The sequence below is a fragment of the Thunnus albacares genome, chromosome 14, assembly GCF_914725855.1.
Source record: "Thunnus albacares chromosome 14, fThuAlb1.1, whole genome shotgun sequence".
NCBI classification, from domain to species: Eukaryota; Metazoa; Chordata; class Actinopteri; order Scombriformes; family Scombridae; genus Thunnus; species Thunnus albacares.
In genome coordinates, this window is record NC_058119.1 from 30,429,247 (window position 1) to 30,443,538 (window position 14,292).

General features: G+C 40.5%; 1 protein-coding gene across 7 annotated transcripts in view; it reads right to left on the minus strand.

The window, feature by feature from the left end:
• The window catches only part of LOC122996608 (LIM domain-binding protein 3-like), a 93,495-nt gene that overhangs the window by 68,561 nt on the left and 10,642 nt on the right, over nucleotides 1-14,292 (minus strand). The gene's annotated exons all lie outside the window — the stretch shown is intronic.

A 14,292-nucleotide genomic window follows, 5' to 3' on the forward strand; every position in this document is an offset into this window, starting at 1 on the left:
GTTTTTAGTGACCAAAGTTCTGTACAAAGGAGTGAACATAATGATTTAATATAATATCAGTTCTACACACTCACGCGAAACAATCAAACAAAGGAAAACACAACTAAACAGACAAACAGTACGGAGGCCCTGAGAGGCAAGTGAGGAAAAAAAAGTTCTGATGATCTGAGTTGTTTTCTCTCTGAAATGCTGAAGTGAGACACTACCCCATGTGCTAAACAGGACTAAAAGCATTCATGTTTTCTTCCAGGTGACAAAAGAAATACATGATAGTAATGTTACATAACTTGCTATCACACAATATGTGTACCATGTGTTTAGAGTGCATGTAGAAATTAAAACTCACCTGGAAGAAAACATTTATGCTTTTAGTTTTATTTAGAACAAGGGGGTAGTGCTGCACTTTAGCCTCTTGTGGCTGAAATGAGTATTACAACAACAAAAACTTTTTAAAAAATGATCCTGGAAAAAAAATCACCTGTTCTTAAACGCACAATATGTAATTTCAGGTAAAAACACTGAATAAAGCTGTTTCACCTAAAAAAATCAATGTTTCTCCGACGATGTACGGCGACCACCGGACGTCCGGTACGGGCTGTTAGCCGAGCTGCTGCTAACACTTGTTCGGTTTATTTCTCTTATAACTTTAGATCCAGACGTTCGGTCGGTTTCTCCCAGAAACCGAATTATCCGCAGAGGTCTCCTCCTCTCCAAAAACAAACGTAAACGCAGATTAAAATCGTTAAAAATACTAATTAAAGCTGATTCACCTAAAAAATCAATAATGACCACCGGACTTCCTGGAGGGGCTGTTAGCCGAGCTGCTGCTAACGTTTGTCCAGTTTATTTCTCTGATAACTTAAGATCCAGACGTCCAACGACTAAAATCCTTCTTCCGGCTAAAAGATATAGTTAAAAACCACCTAAATTTATCATGAAAATGTGGCTTAAAACTGAATAAAAGTCCATTTATAACAGTTTGTGTGGAACAACCACAACACCGATGTATTATCTTGTATGTGTGTAAGTTACTCTTTGGTAGACGCCATTGTAGCGGACAAACACAGCGCCGCCGTATGCATCTGGTGCGTGTTTACTCTTTGGTAGAGGAGGTATGACGTCATCGACAGGCGACCAAATGAAACGGTCCGTTACTTTGATTAAATTACAGATTTCTCTGAGTTTGAAAATACACAACTCAACAACATATATAACACAGGTCTAGTTGTTTTTAGACATTTTAATGTGGAATAATTACATATTATACGTTTAAATCATAAACACAGGTGAGAAAAACAATTTATATTAGACTTAGAAATCAGCAGAATCTTTTTGTCATTTGCCTCTCAGGGCTTCCGTACACCAGGTAGATGGATATGATGCTGAATCTTCATGTATGTTTACTGGGGAACATGTGTACCCTGAATGTATGATGTGTGTTATATAAGTTATATAAGTTGTAAATGTGTGTCAGATGTGAAAAATATAATAACAATAATTTAAAATAGTAAATAATTAAAAGGTAGAGAAGTGGTAATGGGAGAAAGGAGACGTATTTAAAATGATGCAAAGGAAAAACAAAAATAAAATATCAATTACTAGCAGGGCTGCGACTAACAATTATCTTGATTATTGATTATTTATTGATTATTTTATTGATTCATTGATTAAACATTTAGTGTATAAAATGTAAAATAATGAAAAATGCCTGTTATAATCTCCCACAGTCCAAGGTGACGTCATGAAGTGTCTTGTTTTGTCCGACCAGAAGTCAGAAACCCAAAGATATTCAGTTTAAAACGATATAAAACTGAGAGAAGCAGGAAGTCCTGACATTTCAGAAGTTAGACAAAGAGAATATTTGCTTAAAATAAACAAACTAAAACGATCGATTGTTTATTCAAATAGTTGTATATATACTTTAACGATATAACAGATGCTGCCGTCTCCTATATATTACGCTCATGTATGTAATGAATGTACTGTCACGTTGCATTAATAAATGTAATCTGGAATATGTCTCAGTGTTTATATTCTGATTATGAACGCTGAATGTGAAGACTTAAAGGGAAGTAGTGAAAACACATTTAACTGAGACACTTGTGCTGACCTCCGTCACGTCGAACCTCTCTGTTACATCACATTAAGCCTCTGTAACGGTCTGCGTTCTGTCGTCTCTCCCGCCGCTGTTTGCTGACTCCAGCTGGTTTCGGGGTCATTCAGCTTCCAGCTTATTTCACCACCGCCGGCTGGATTAAACCGAACCGATGTGAGCGAATGTTTGGAGAGTTTTTTCTCTCTCTCAGGAAGCTGCTCAATGAACTCGAACAATATGAGGCCTGTGCAGAGCTGCAGAGTGGCCTAGTTTCACTGTGAGCCATTCACACTGACCCACATACACTGTACACACTGCACACACAACATAACACACACCACACACACTTTACACACTGCATACACAACATAACACACACCACACACACTTTACACACTGCATACACAACATAACACACACCACACACAGTACACACTGCACACACAACATAACACACACCACACACTTTACACACTGCATACACAACATAACACACACCACACACTTTACACACTGCATACACAACATAACACACACCACACACTGTACACACTGCACACACAACATAACACACACCACACACTGTACACACTGCATACACAACATAACACACACCACACACTTTACACACTGCATACACAACATAACACACACCACACACTGTACACACTGCATACACAACATAACACACACCACACACTGTACACACTGCACACACAACATAACACACACCACACACTTTACACACTGCATACACAACATAACACACACCACACACACTTTACACACTGCATACACAACATAACACACACCACACACACTTTACACACTGCATACACAACATAACACACACCACACACTTTACACACTGCATACACAACATAACACACACCACACACTGTACACACTGCACACACAACATAACACACACCACACACTGTACACACTGCATACACAACATAACACACACCACACACTTTACACACTGCATACACAACATAACACACACCACACACTTTACACACTGCATACACAACATAACACACACCACACACTGTACACACTGCACACACAACATAACACACACCACACACTTTACACACTGCATACACAACATAACACACACCACACACACTTTACACACTGCATACACAACATAACACACACCACACACACTTTACACACTGCATACACAACATAACACACCTCACACACTTTACACACTGCATACACAACATAACACACCTCACACACTTTACACACTGCACACACAACATAACACACCTCACACACTTTACACACTGCACACACAACATAACACACCTCACACACTTTACACACTGCATACACAACATAACATACTGCACACACTTTACACACTGCATACACAACATAACACACCTCACACACTTTACACACTGCACACACAACATAACACACACCACACACTTTACACACTGCATACACAACATAACACACCTCACACACTGTACACACTGCATACACAACATAACACACCTCACACACTTTACACACTGCACACACAACATAACACACACCACACACTTTACACACTGCATACACAACATAACACACCTCACACACTGTACACACTGCATACACAACATAACACACCTCACACACTTTACACACTGCACACACAACATAACACACACCACACACTTTACACACTGCATACACAACATAACACACCTCACACACTGTACACACTGCATACACAACATAACACACCTCACACACTTTACACACTGCATACACAACATAACACACCTCACACACTGTACAAACTGCATACACAACATAACATACTGCACACACACTCTACACACTGCATACACAACATAACACACTACATACACAACATAACACACTGCACACACACTCTACACATTCCATACACAACATAACACACTACACACACACTGTACACACTGCATACACAACATAACACACCACACACACACTTTAAACTCTCCATATCCATATCATATAGTAAATAAAGTAAAACTCAGGTTAATTTTTCTCATAGACAACGTTGAGTCTCAGTCCTTCTACAGTTCAGATCAACATGAAACTCTCCTGGTTGAATCATCAGAACAAAAGAGGAACAACTGTGTTAGAAAACATCAGGTTCTTTGGTGTAAAGTCAAAGCTACAAGACTGTGGACATAATGTCGGGTAGAAGTTAACAACGACTTCCAAGGTGCATTTCAGAGAGAAACAGCCAATCACTGAGCTTAGAGTGAGGTCATGTGCGTACCGTAACGGTGGACGGAAGCTTAGGATCACGTGTTTTTACAATCTGCAGCGTGAATCTGTAAAGTTTTAATTTCTAGGTCACTTTTTGAATAGTCTGTTTGTTTGAATCACAGCACTTTATAACCTTTGACAACACAGCAGGCAGCACAGTATGAATGAGAGTGACAGTACTGCTCAGTGACACCACCTCATATCAGATATTCATGATCATTAGTAAATGCCTCAAATCTTAATTAATGCACTGTTAATGAAAAGGGGGATAGAGAATGAGGTGAAACACTTCCAGAATCAGTGAAGCCTCCGACTGCTGCTCTTTATAACTGTCTAAAAATGTAAACCTGGAGTTTATCACACACACGTCTATAAGCAGCAGACTCGACTACAGTGACCCTGCAGGTCTGTAACAGTATATGTGAACAGCGATGCAGGAGCAGGGAGGTAACTGATAAGACCTGTGTGTGTGTGTGTGTGTGTGTGTGTGTGTGTGTGTGTGTGTGTGTGTGTGTGTGTGTGTGTGACCTTCACAGGCTAAAAACAGCCTCCTGCCTGTCAGCAGCAGCAGCCGCTCGCTGCCACACTGCAGGCCTGTGTGTGCAGAGATGACTGCTGCTATCAGCTGTACCGACACATGTTAGACTGCTGCACAGAACAATACAGTGATTATAGAACTATTCTTAAAGGAGCATTCTGGTGGTTTTCTATATTTTTCTATATCTTGTTAACAAATCTCATGTTTGGATCCAAACCAACAATGAACTGATCTACTAACAGGTATTGTCTGAGCATCAAAGCTGATATATCTGATTTATTCCTCCGTTGTTGTCACACCGCTGCACTGGGTGACACCTTCCTCCGTTATAAAGAGACCAGGTATCATCTCTGGTTAGCGAAGCTGAAGTGTTTGGAGTCAAATAAACACGTTTCCAGATTCTACTTTGTTCAGTTTGTCCAAACCTGAAAGTCTGCAGATGATCAGACTGATGTACAAACACCGACAGCAGCAGATCAGTTAGTGTTCGGACTTTTCTTCTTCTTCTCTTTCGTCTCTGTCTAGTGGCATCTGGTGCTGACAGTCAGCAGCTGTATGACATCACCTGTATTTATGTGTAATGATATCAGCCTTGCAGATGGTGCAAATCTTTTATTATTTTTGCTCAACTGCCTTAAAAAATAGTTTCTGCATATTGATGTCTGGTAATCAATGGACATGCCAATATTGTTTAGAATAGCATGTACCTGACACTTTACCTCTTACATTGGTCTTCAATTATCTTTAATTCTTGCTTTTTTTTACAAAGTTGCATCTAATATAGTCTAAAATGATGTGAATGATGTGATACTGATGTTGTCGTGCTGCAAGATGAAGACAAATTTTCACTTTTGCACAACAAAGGTGGACAATAAAGTTGTTTTTATTGATTCTGATTTGATTTCGCAGATTAGATTTGTTGTCGCCCGGCACTAAGGAGCCCTGATCTATGCTTCCTGTTACAGAGAGAATAACGAGCTTTAACATAATCTACCAGATGATATCTTACTAGGAAGGATCCTGTGCTACGGGGCTCTGCAAGGTCTGATGCGGATCTTATCTGGGGTTCCCTGATGTGAACGCGTCGGGGATCCCCTGCTCAGTAACAGGATGCAGCTCACGGAAAGCTGAGTCAGCTGGATGTGTTACAGCAGGAGTCCAGTTACTGAGAGATCAGCTTTCACACAGACTGTAAAACTTTATTAGAGCAGCTCGGAGCGACGCTCAGAGAGCAGAGTGACGCCGTTTGGACTGACGGAGACTTTCAGGAAGAAAAAACTACAGTTCAACAACATTATTTATACAAGAGATCAGTCAGAGAATCATGTCATTACTTTAATATTCAGTGTTCAGACCAAAATCAAAAGAATGCCAAAGATATCAAACTCTATTCATTATGTGACCACTACAAACTTCACAGAAATGTTACAGTTTGATGTTTTATGTTGGTGTGAATCTGTGAGCGTTTGTTTGTTGGTTTTCTCTGTTTTTATTTCCTGTCTTTATCTCAGAGCATCTAATCTGACAGCAGATGCATAGAAGCAGCCCTGACTGCAGGGAGAGAAGCCTCAGCAGCAGATCTGAGTGCAGACAAACAGAGAAAATCACAATAACATGCTGAAGTGGCCTCTCTGGACCACCTGCATATGTGGTCTGATCTGGATCTGATTCATATCTGATGTCTAACTGAGCGACGGCGGTCAGGACGGGTCACATCGGGCTTCATGTGGGGTTTTTTTTTAACGTCTCACTTCTCAGCACGTAACGCCTGTTGTCATCATTCAGCGTCGGCGCCTCACACCCGGTAAAAATAAACATGTGGCCTTCTCGCTCTCATCCTCATCATCAGTATCGTCCGCTGACCTCCGCAACAAATAATCCACCTTCATGATTTGACCTTGTTCTTGGTTTTTCTTCTACGCAATGAGCCTGATTATTTTTTTTACACAGTTAAGTTTATTTTTATGTAACTGCTGAAATCTTCGATCGTCACAGTAAAATTATATTGGAAAAAACATTTGAATCCAATATGCTCCGCCAATAAAAAACATGAAGTCCTTTATTGATCTCAAAGAAAGAATGTAAAAAGTCCTGAAATCTCCTGTTGTTCTCTCGGGTCAATTTTGACCCGGGAGAACTAAGAAATTATGAATTATTTAAACTATAGTTGAGATCAAAGGAAAATATGTTGATGGATTATGACCAGACTGGTTTATGTAAAATTCTAGTCAGGATACTGTTTTAAAACCATTTCAATTTTTTTGATGACAGCACATAATGACACCTGTTGTTCTCCCGGGTCAAAGTTGACCCGAGGACAACAGGAAGGTTAAAGAGTCTGAAAGTAAAATCAATAAATCCTGCTCGCTAACTGAAAGACTATTCTCTCTTTTTCCCTCTTTTTATAAAAAATAGGGGTAGTTTCTGAGTGAACATGTGGGAAAGTGTGTTACATTTTAGGTTGTTTGATGACAGAATAAAACCAATCAATCGACTGAACAAGCCTCACCCGAGATTGATCAATCCACCACAGTCACTATTTAAGACATCTGCTCAGAAACAAACAAGAACATAAACAGATACAGGAGGTGATTTTCTGGTTCCAGTAACTGACAAAAATAAAAAACAAAGAAAGTTCAGGCTTCAAACGACCACACACAGAGCACATTACTGTAAACCTTTAATCCCTCAATCACAAACCAGAACACAAAGACATCAAACACACACTGTAAAAACCAGCAGAACTCAGCTTCACAAAGATATACGATACGATATGATATGATACAACACGATACATACGATACGATACGATACAACACGATATGATACAATACGATACGATACGATACGATACACCATACGATACGATATGATACGATACGATACGATACGATACACCATACAATACGATACGATACAACACGATATGATACAATACGATACGATACGATACACCATACGATACGATATGATATGATACGATACGATACGATACACCATACAATACGATACGATACGATACGATATGATACACCATACGATACGATACGATACGATACGATACACCATACGATACGATATGATATGATACGATACGATACGATACACCATACAATACGATACGATACGATACGATACGATATGATACACCATACGATACGATACGATACGATACGATACACCATATGATACGATATGATATGATACGATACGATACAATACACCATACGATACAATTTGATACGATACACCATACGATACGATACGATACGATACGATTTGATACGATATGATACGTCTTTGTCAGCTTACACTGAAATTCATTTTGTGTCTGTTGGCAGTTCAGTTTAAGATGTTGACAGATTATGATGTATTTTTCACATCACACATCAAACAGTCACAACAATCATACATATGACATCATATCTGATCTCGACCAGCAGCACACTGATTCTGGTTTAGCAACAGGTTAGACTGATGTATAAAAGAATTCTTCAGCCTGTTGTGTTTAAATTGAAGGACTCCACATCTCCTATTTGAAGGCACAAGTTGTTCTTCTCTGTTTGAACATGTGAGAAGTCAGAAGAGATACTGTTAGCGAGTCGGAGCTGCTCTGGTTGTGAGCTGCTTGACAGTGAGTGAGCCACAGGTTGGCCAATAATCTTCGCACGATTCTGATTTGTGCGTTTCTCTGTGATGTGTTCAGGATCAGCGTCAGTAAATCTGCTTTCAAACCAGAGAAAAACTTGAGATCTTTGTTCAGAATCATCAAATTTCTGACTTTTTGTCCAGTAAAAGTTTTTACAGCTACATCCATGAACAGGAAGTGTTGAATCAGTGAAAATCAATAAATGTTTTAACATCACAAAGGCTGTCATTATTATTATATTATTACATCCCCGGAACCCTAAAAATCTCTTCTGTCCATTCAGATATGGAGATATGTGCTGGATTAAAAACTTCTGCACATAAAGACAAAGATTTTAGAGCATGTATAATACTACTCACATGCAATATGATGGCATTTCTGAATGAGCCTGAGCGACACATAGAGTGACATTAAAAACAAGCACCCAGGGTGAAAGAGAGAATCTGTTCCTCATACAGCAGTGTGTTAACGAGAAGAGCAGAAAGTAAAGAACAAAAGAACGAACAGAAGAGTAAATATCTCTCATATGACGAGGTGAGCAAATGAAATCTAACGTTAGATCTCCCCGTCGGTCCCTGCTGGTCTCATGTTGGTGCCGTTCAGCGGCCAGAAGCTTCCTCTTTCACTGCTTCAACCTCCAACCATCCCAAACTCCCGGACCTGACCCCAGATAATCCCCGCTGACAGACCGGCGGGTCTGATCTGGACCGAGGAGGATTTGATTGTGAGTGTGTCATTTTGCTCTATAAATAACAGAGTTACAGCACAGCAGGGGGTAAACGAGGTTATCTGTAACTCCACTCTAAGTGTTATATAATCACCTTAACAGAGTAAATACTCATAATTTTACTTTAAATTCAGGCTTAATACTCCTCCACAGGTTAAAAAACCCTCCAACACCTTCAAACACAATGAGATGATGTCAAAAACGCTTCCTCAACCGTCAGAAATGTCGCTTCATTCATCTGAAAATATGCAAAAATCCAGACAGTGATTATGTTTGTTAATGAAACATAATAGGAAAACATTTTATACGATGACATAATTTCTAGAGGAGACAGCGTTGATATTTAAGGTGTAACAAACAAAACCAAAAACAGAAAAACTTGTAGGAATTTTAGTGAAACGTGTTTTTTAACTGATATGACGTCAGGAACAAATTAATTATCAAACACAACAAACACAATCTGTCTCCCAACAAGCAGCCAGAACCACTCTGAAGCTGCACGTCTGGATCTGCATTTCTTTGAGTTTTGTTTACAGTGAAAGATCTCAGCATCACTTCCTCTTAAAGGTGCCATCTCTGACTGCTGCGTTACCGTGACAACCAGCGACATAACTGCATCATATTTAACTGTTTTTTTTTTTTAAACATTCTTGAATCTTGATCTTGAATAATACGTTTGTCTACATGAAGCCGCTAAACTCTAAAACGGCGTTTTAGTGTCCACAGCAGGACCAGCAAGCCAGCCACAGAAAACCAGTGAAGAAGAAACAGTATACTGTGATTTGTACCCTAAACTTAACCTTAAGCATAACCCCTAACCACACTCGCGAGAGTTTGTCCCCCGACCCATCGGATCTAGCATTTACCTTTCTGTTTCCACGGCGACAATAAAGAGAACTATTGTTGTTACTGTCATAGTGTTTCTTCTTCTTCCTCTGCCAATAAAACGCGGCGCAACATCTGTTCTGACAGCGATATGACAGCGTTTCTACAAAGCTTCGTACTCACTACGACGCCAAGTCAGCGTTTTCACATTTACACACTCTGGAGGCCATTTTGAAAAAGCTGGACGGAGGCTGAAACAGAGAAGAAGAAGAAGAAGAAGACGGCTTAATGCGGAAGATCGGATCATTTCAGCCTGTTGAAACGTTCATTGATCGGTGTGTGATTGAAAGTAAAATATCAGCCCATCAGTGCATCTTCACATGAATCAACCTGATTGTTTTCTTTAGAAAACGTCGTGTAAATCTGATTTCCTTCACACCCGCAGCAGCAGGTTGAGACTGATTCATCCTCATCTGTGAGTTAATCCCACTGTTTCATCTCCGTCCCATGAACCCGCTGCTCTGAACCCGAGGAGACAATGAAACCGAAGCGTCCCGCCCGCCGTCCGTCCGTCAGTCCGTCGCTCATCTACAAACTCTCCGTCCGTGCCAGAAAACGGCGGCGTAAATCCGTTCCAGCGAGCGCGGCTGCTGCCATCATGGCGGCAGATTATCACCACATGGCAGATATTTCTCAAACAAAGCTCAAGAGTTTCTGTGTGGGGGGCTTTGTGTTTTATTTATTTCCGTCTCTGAGTATTAACATATTTGTGGTGAAAGCCTGCAGATTAACGTGTGTGTGTCTAACAGGCTTTTCTGCTCCACACACACACACACACACACACACACACACACACACACACACACACACACACACACAGATTTACAGTGTATGAGACCACGCAGGACGCCGGGATCAATCTCAGGTTGTTGAGTATTTTTGGATGATTCGATTTAAATCATTAAGACAAAAGTCTTTATTTTTCTGCCAACAGAGCTGCAATCAACCATCAATATGAGATTATTTTCACAATTAGTTTTCTCTATAAAATGTCAGAAAATAGTGACACGGTTATAATATATACAGGGTATCATTTTGTGTGATCAACAGTCCAAATATTCAGTTTACTGTCATGTACGACACAGAAAAGATTCAAAAATTCGTCTGATTCATCACTTTTAGAGCTGAACTTTCTTTATCGATTAATCTATCGAGTATTTTTTCAATTAATCGTTCAGTCTTTAAAATGTCAGAATAGTGTAAAGAATATCGATCAGTGTTTCCAAGAGATTAATGTGTCTTGTTTTGTCGTAAACCAACAGTCCACATCCGGTTTTTACTGTCACTGAAGACGAAAGAAACCAGAAAAGATTCACATCTAAGAATCTGGAACCAGATAATTTTAGTATTTCTACCTGCAGGGATCAATACTGAATCCACATCTTCAAACTTCATCACACAGTCGACACAACAGCAACGATTCTGGATCAAACTGTGACACGTTTGCATCGTTTTTACACAGAAAGCGTTCAGTGACTACAGCCTTCATAGTTTACATCCTCACTTCCAAACTCAAACACTAACATGTATTCATACTGAAATACATCTATATTCAACCAAAACACAAGATGAAAACTTTCCTGCTGCGTTTCTATGAGTCGTTCCTGTAGATACACTGTAGTAGGTTCTATAGAGAGCTACACATCTGACTGTATTTACACTATATACACATTTATACACTATCAACCATTAAAACTACATAAACACAATAAAACAGTGATGTAATAAAGATCCTCATGTGCTGCCTGTTGTGTTTTTATCTCAGTGTGTTGAAGTTCAACATGTGGGTTCAGTGTTGAACTGTAATCGTTCGATTGATCGATCGTTGCAGCGATGTGACGTCTGATGACAGTTAAAAAAGCTGCTTGTAATTTGTCTCCAACATGGCCGTGTGCTGATGATGTCATGGAATAGCATAGCATGAACCACAGAGAGGAAGCTGCTCGTCAGCTGTTCCTGAATGACTGAGCCTGCTGTCAGTGTGTGTGTGTGTGTGTGTGTGTGTGTGTGTGTGTGTGTGTGTGTGTGTGTGTGTGTGTGTGTGTGTGTGTGTGTGTGAACAGCTGCTGGATGTCAGTGTGTCGGTTCAGCAGGACTTTCAGCCAAAACTGCAGACAGACTGATGATCTTCTTCTTTGAATAATAACCAGATCTGCTCCAATCTGATCAATACTGTGCTGTAGTAATAAAAGTAGTAGTATTACTAGTATTATTAATTTCTTAGAGCTCATGGCGACGTCTTCAAATAACTAAAAACCAAAAGATATCCATCTATATATGATTTTCTTTAGGAATTAAAGGACTTTCAGCCCTGAGTATTGTCTGCAGGCTTTCTCACAGGCTGCATTCAGCTTCCACCAATAAGACAGCATGTTCATTACCTGACAGACGAAACCCAGGGCTGTAAATAACTCTCTGCTGCTCCTCTGAAGCTTAATAACTGAGCTCACAGTAATAACTGAAGGCAGTCAGATGATGATATTAACATCCTGATCAACTCAAGAGCGTCTTTCATCTGTCCTGTATCAGGTGGAACAGCAAGAGGACGCCGCTTAGAGAGACTCTAGTTCATCTCAGTAAGTCTCAGTTGGATTCATGTAACTTTAGATTTTGTGCGTCACATCTGTTTCTGTAAATGTCCTGCGATGTGGTAACTTCTGCTTCTCTTGTCTCTGAGAGGATTTTCTCTTCTCTGAATCAAAGTTTCCTCCAGGAATAAATATGGCTGCTCTTCAAACCTTTGAATCATATTTCCATCCGAGCTGAGCTTCATGTCAGCAGCAGTGAGGGAGACGAGGAGGCTTTAAAACACAACAACAAAGCTGCAGGACATTTCTGCTCTTCCTCCTCTGAGATGTACAAACAGCACATGAGGGGGTCAGAGGTCACGGCGAGCCTCAAAAAAAAAAAGGGGGGGATTTGGGGCCTTGAAGGACCGTCTGACAGCGCCGGAGTCTGCCTGCAGTTACAGTGTAGATCCACACGTTACCAAACATCCAACAGCAGTCAAATCATTTTAGTCTCCTTATAATTATTTATGTAGAATAGAATAAATAAAACTTTGGATAAAACCTTAAAAACACAGCAGAAAATGCTTGTTAGACGGTGTCCTCTGTCCTAACAGGAGGGGAAAGAAATCTCCACACTTGTGCAGCTGTGCAGACGCAGACACAACACCTGCTGACGATCGGCTCGTTGGTCTGCGGTTCACCTGAGCCAATCACTTCCTGGGTGTCTCGGTGCCCTGAGCAAACTCTGCATTAACACGCTGCACCCATTCAAATGAATGAGAGGGCTGCTGATGACAGCCTGAACGCCCCCTAACTGCTGATGTGGATGTGGAGAGAGGGGGGGAGGGGCTGGGCTGGAGGGAGGGAGGGAGGGGGGGTGGGGGGTGGAGGCCGCCGTCTCGGCCAGTCAAAAAAATATTTGTTCAGTTTTAAGAAACGTGGCTGATGAGGTGAAACAGTTCAGCTACATACAGTCAGCTTTCATTTAGCTTTAGCTTAAAGATTCCCTCCAGACATGAATTAAGACTTAAAAATACTCTGCTTGGAGAAATAATGTGTGTCGGATGCTTAAATCCTTAAAACAACATCTCCTCCTCTCCCTCATTAAATATCCAATCCTCCTTCACTGTGTCTCAGTGTTTCTGCTCCGGAGGCTTCAAGTTTCCACATCACACTAGTGTCAGCTGCATACTGGACCACGATTGGCTTCAGACTAGTTGTGATGTCACAAATCCTGCTCGTAGCTTCACAAGTTAAACTGAGATTTAAGGTGAAACTCTCAAAACAAACAAACTGCACAGAGACGAGAACAAACATCCAACTGAAGGACCAAGAAGAGAAACAGGACTTATGCTTGTTGAACAGGTGTTTTGATTGGTTTGATTGGCTTTTTAATCAGCTAATCTCACCGCCGGGTTTATTCAGGTACTGGCTTTATGGGGGGGAAGACGCTTCTAATCTATAATGAAATGTATTTACTGGGCGCTGCTGCCAGGTGATTTATCCTCCTCTCTGTTCACTCCTCACACATTGCTGCTCCAAGCAATTAATTGCCTAAACCACAGACCGCCTCCAAATACACACCCGGCAAACAGATAACCACTGTATGTCTAAAGA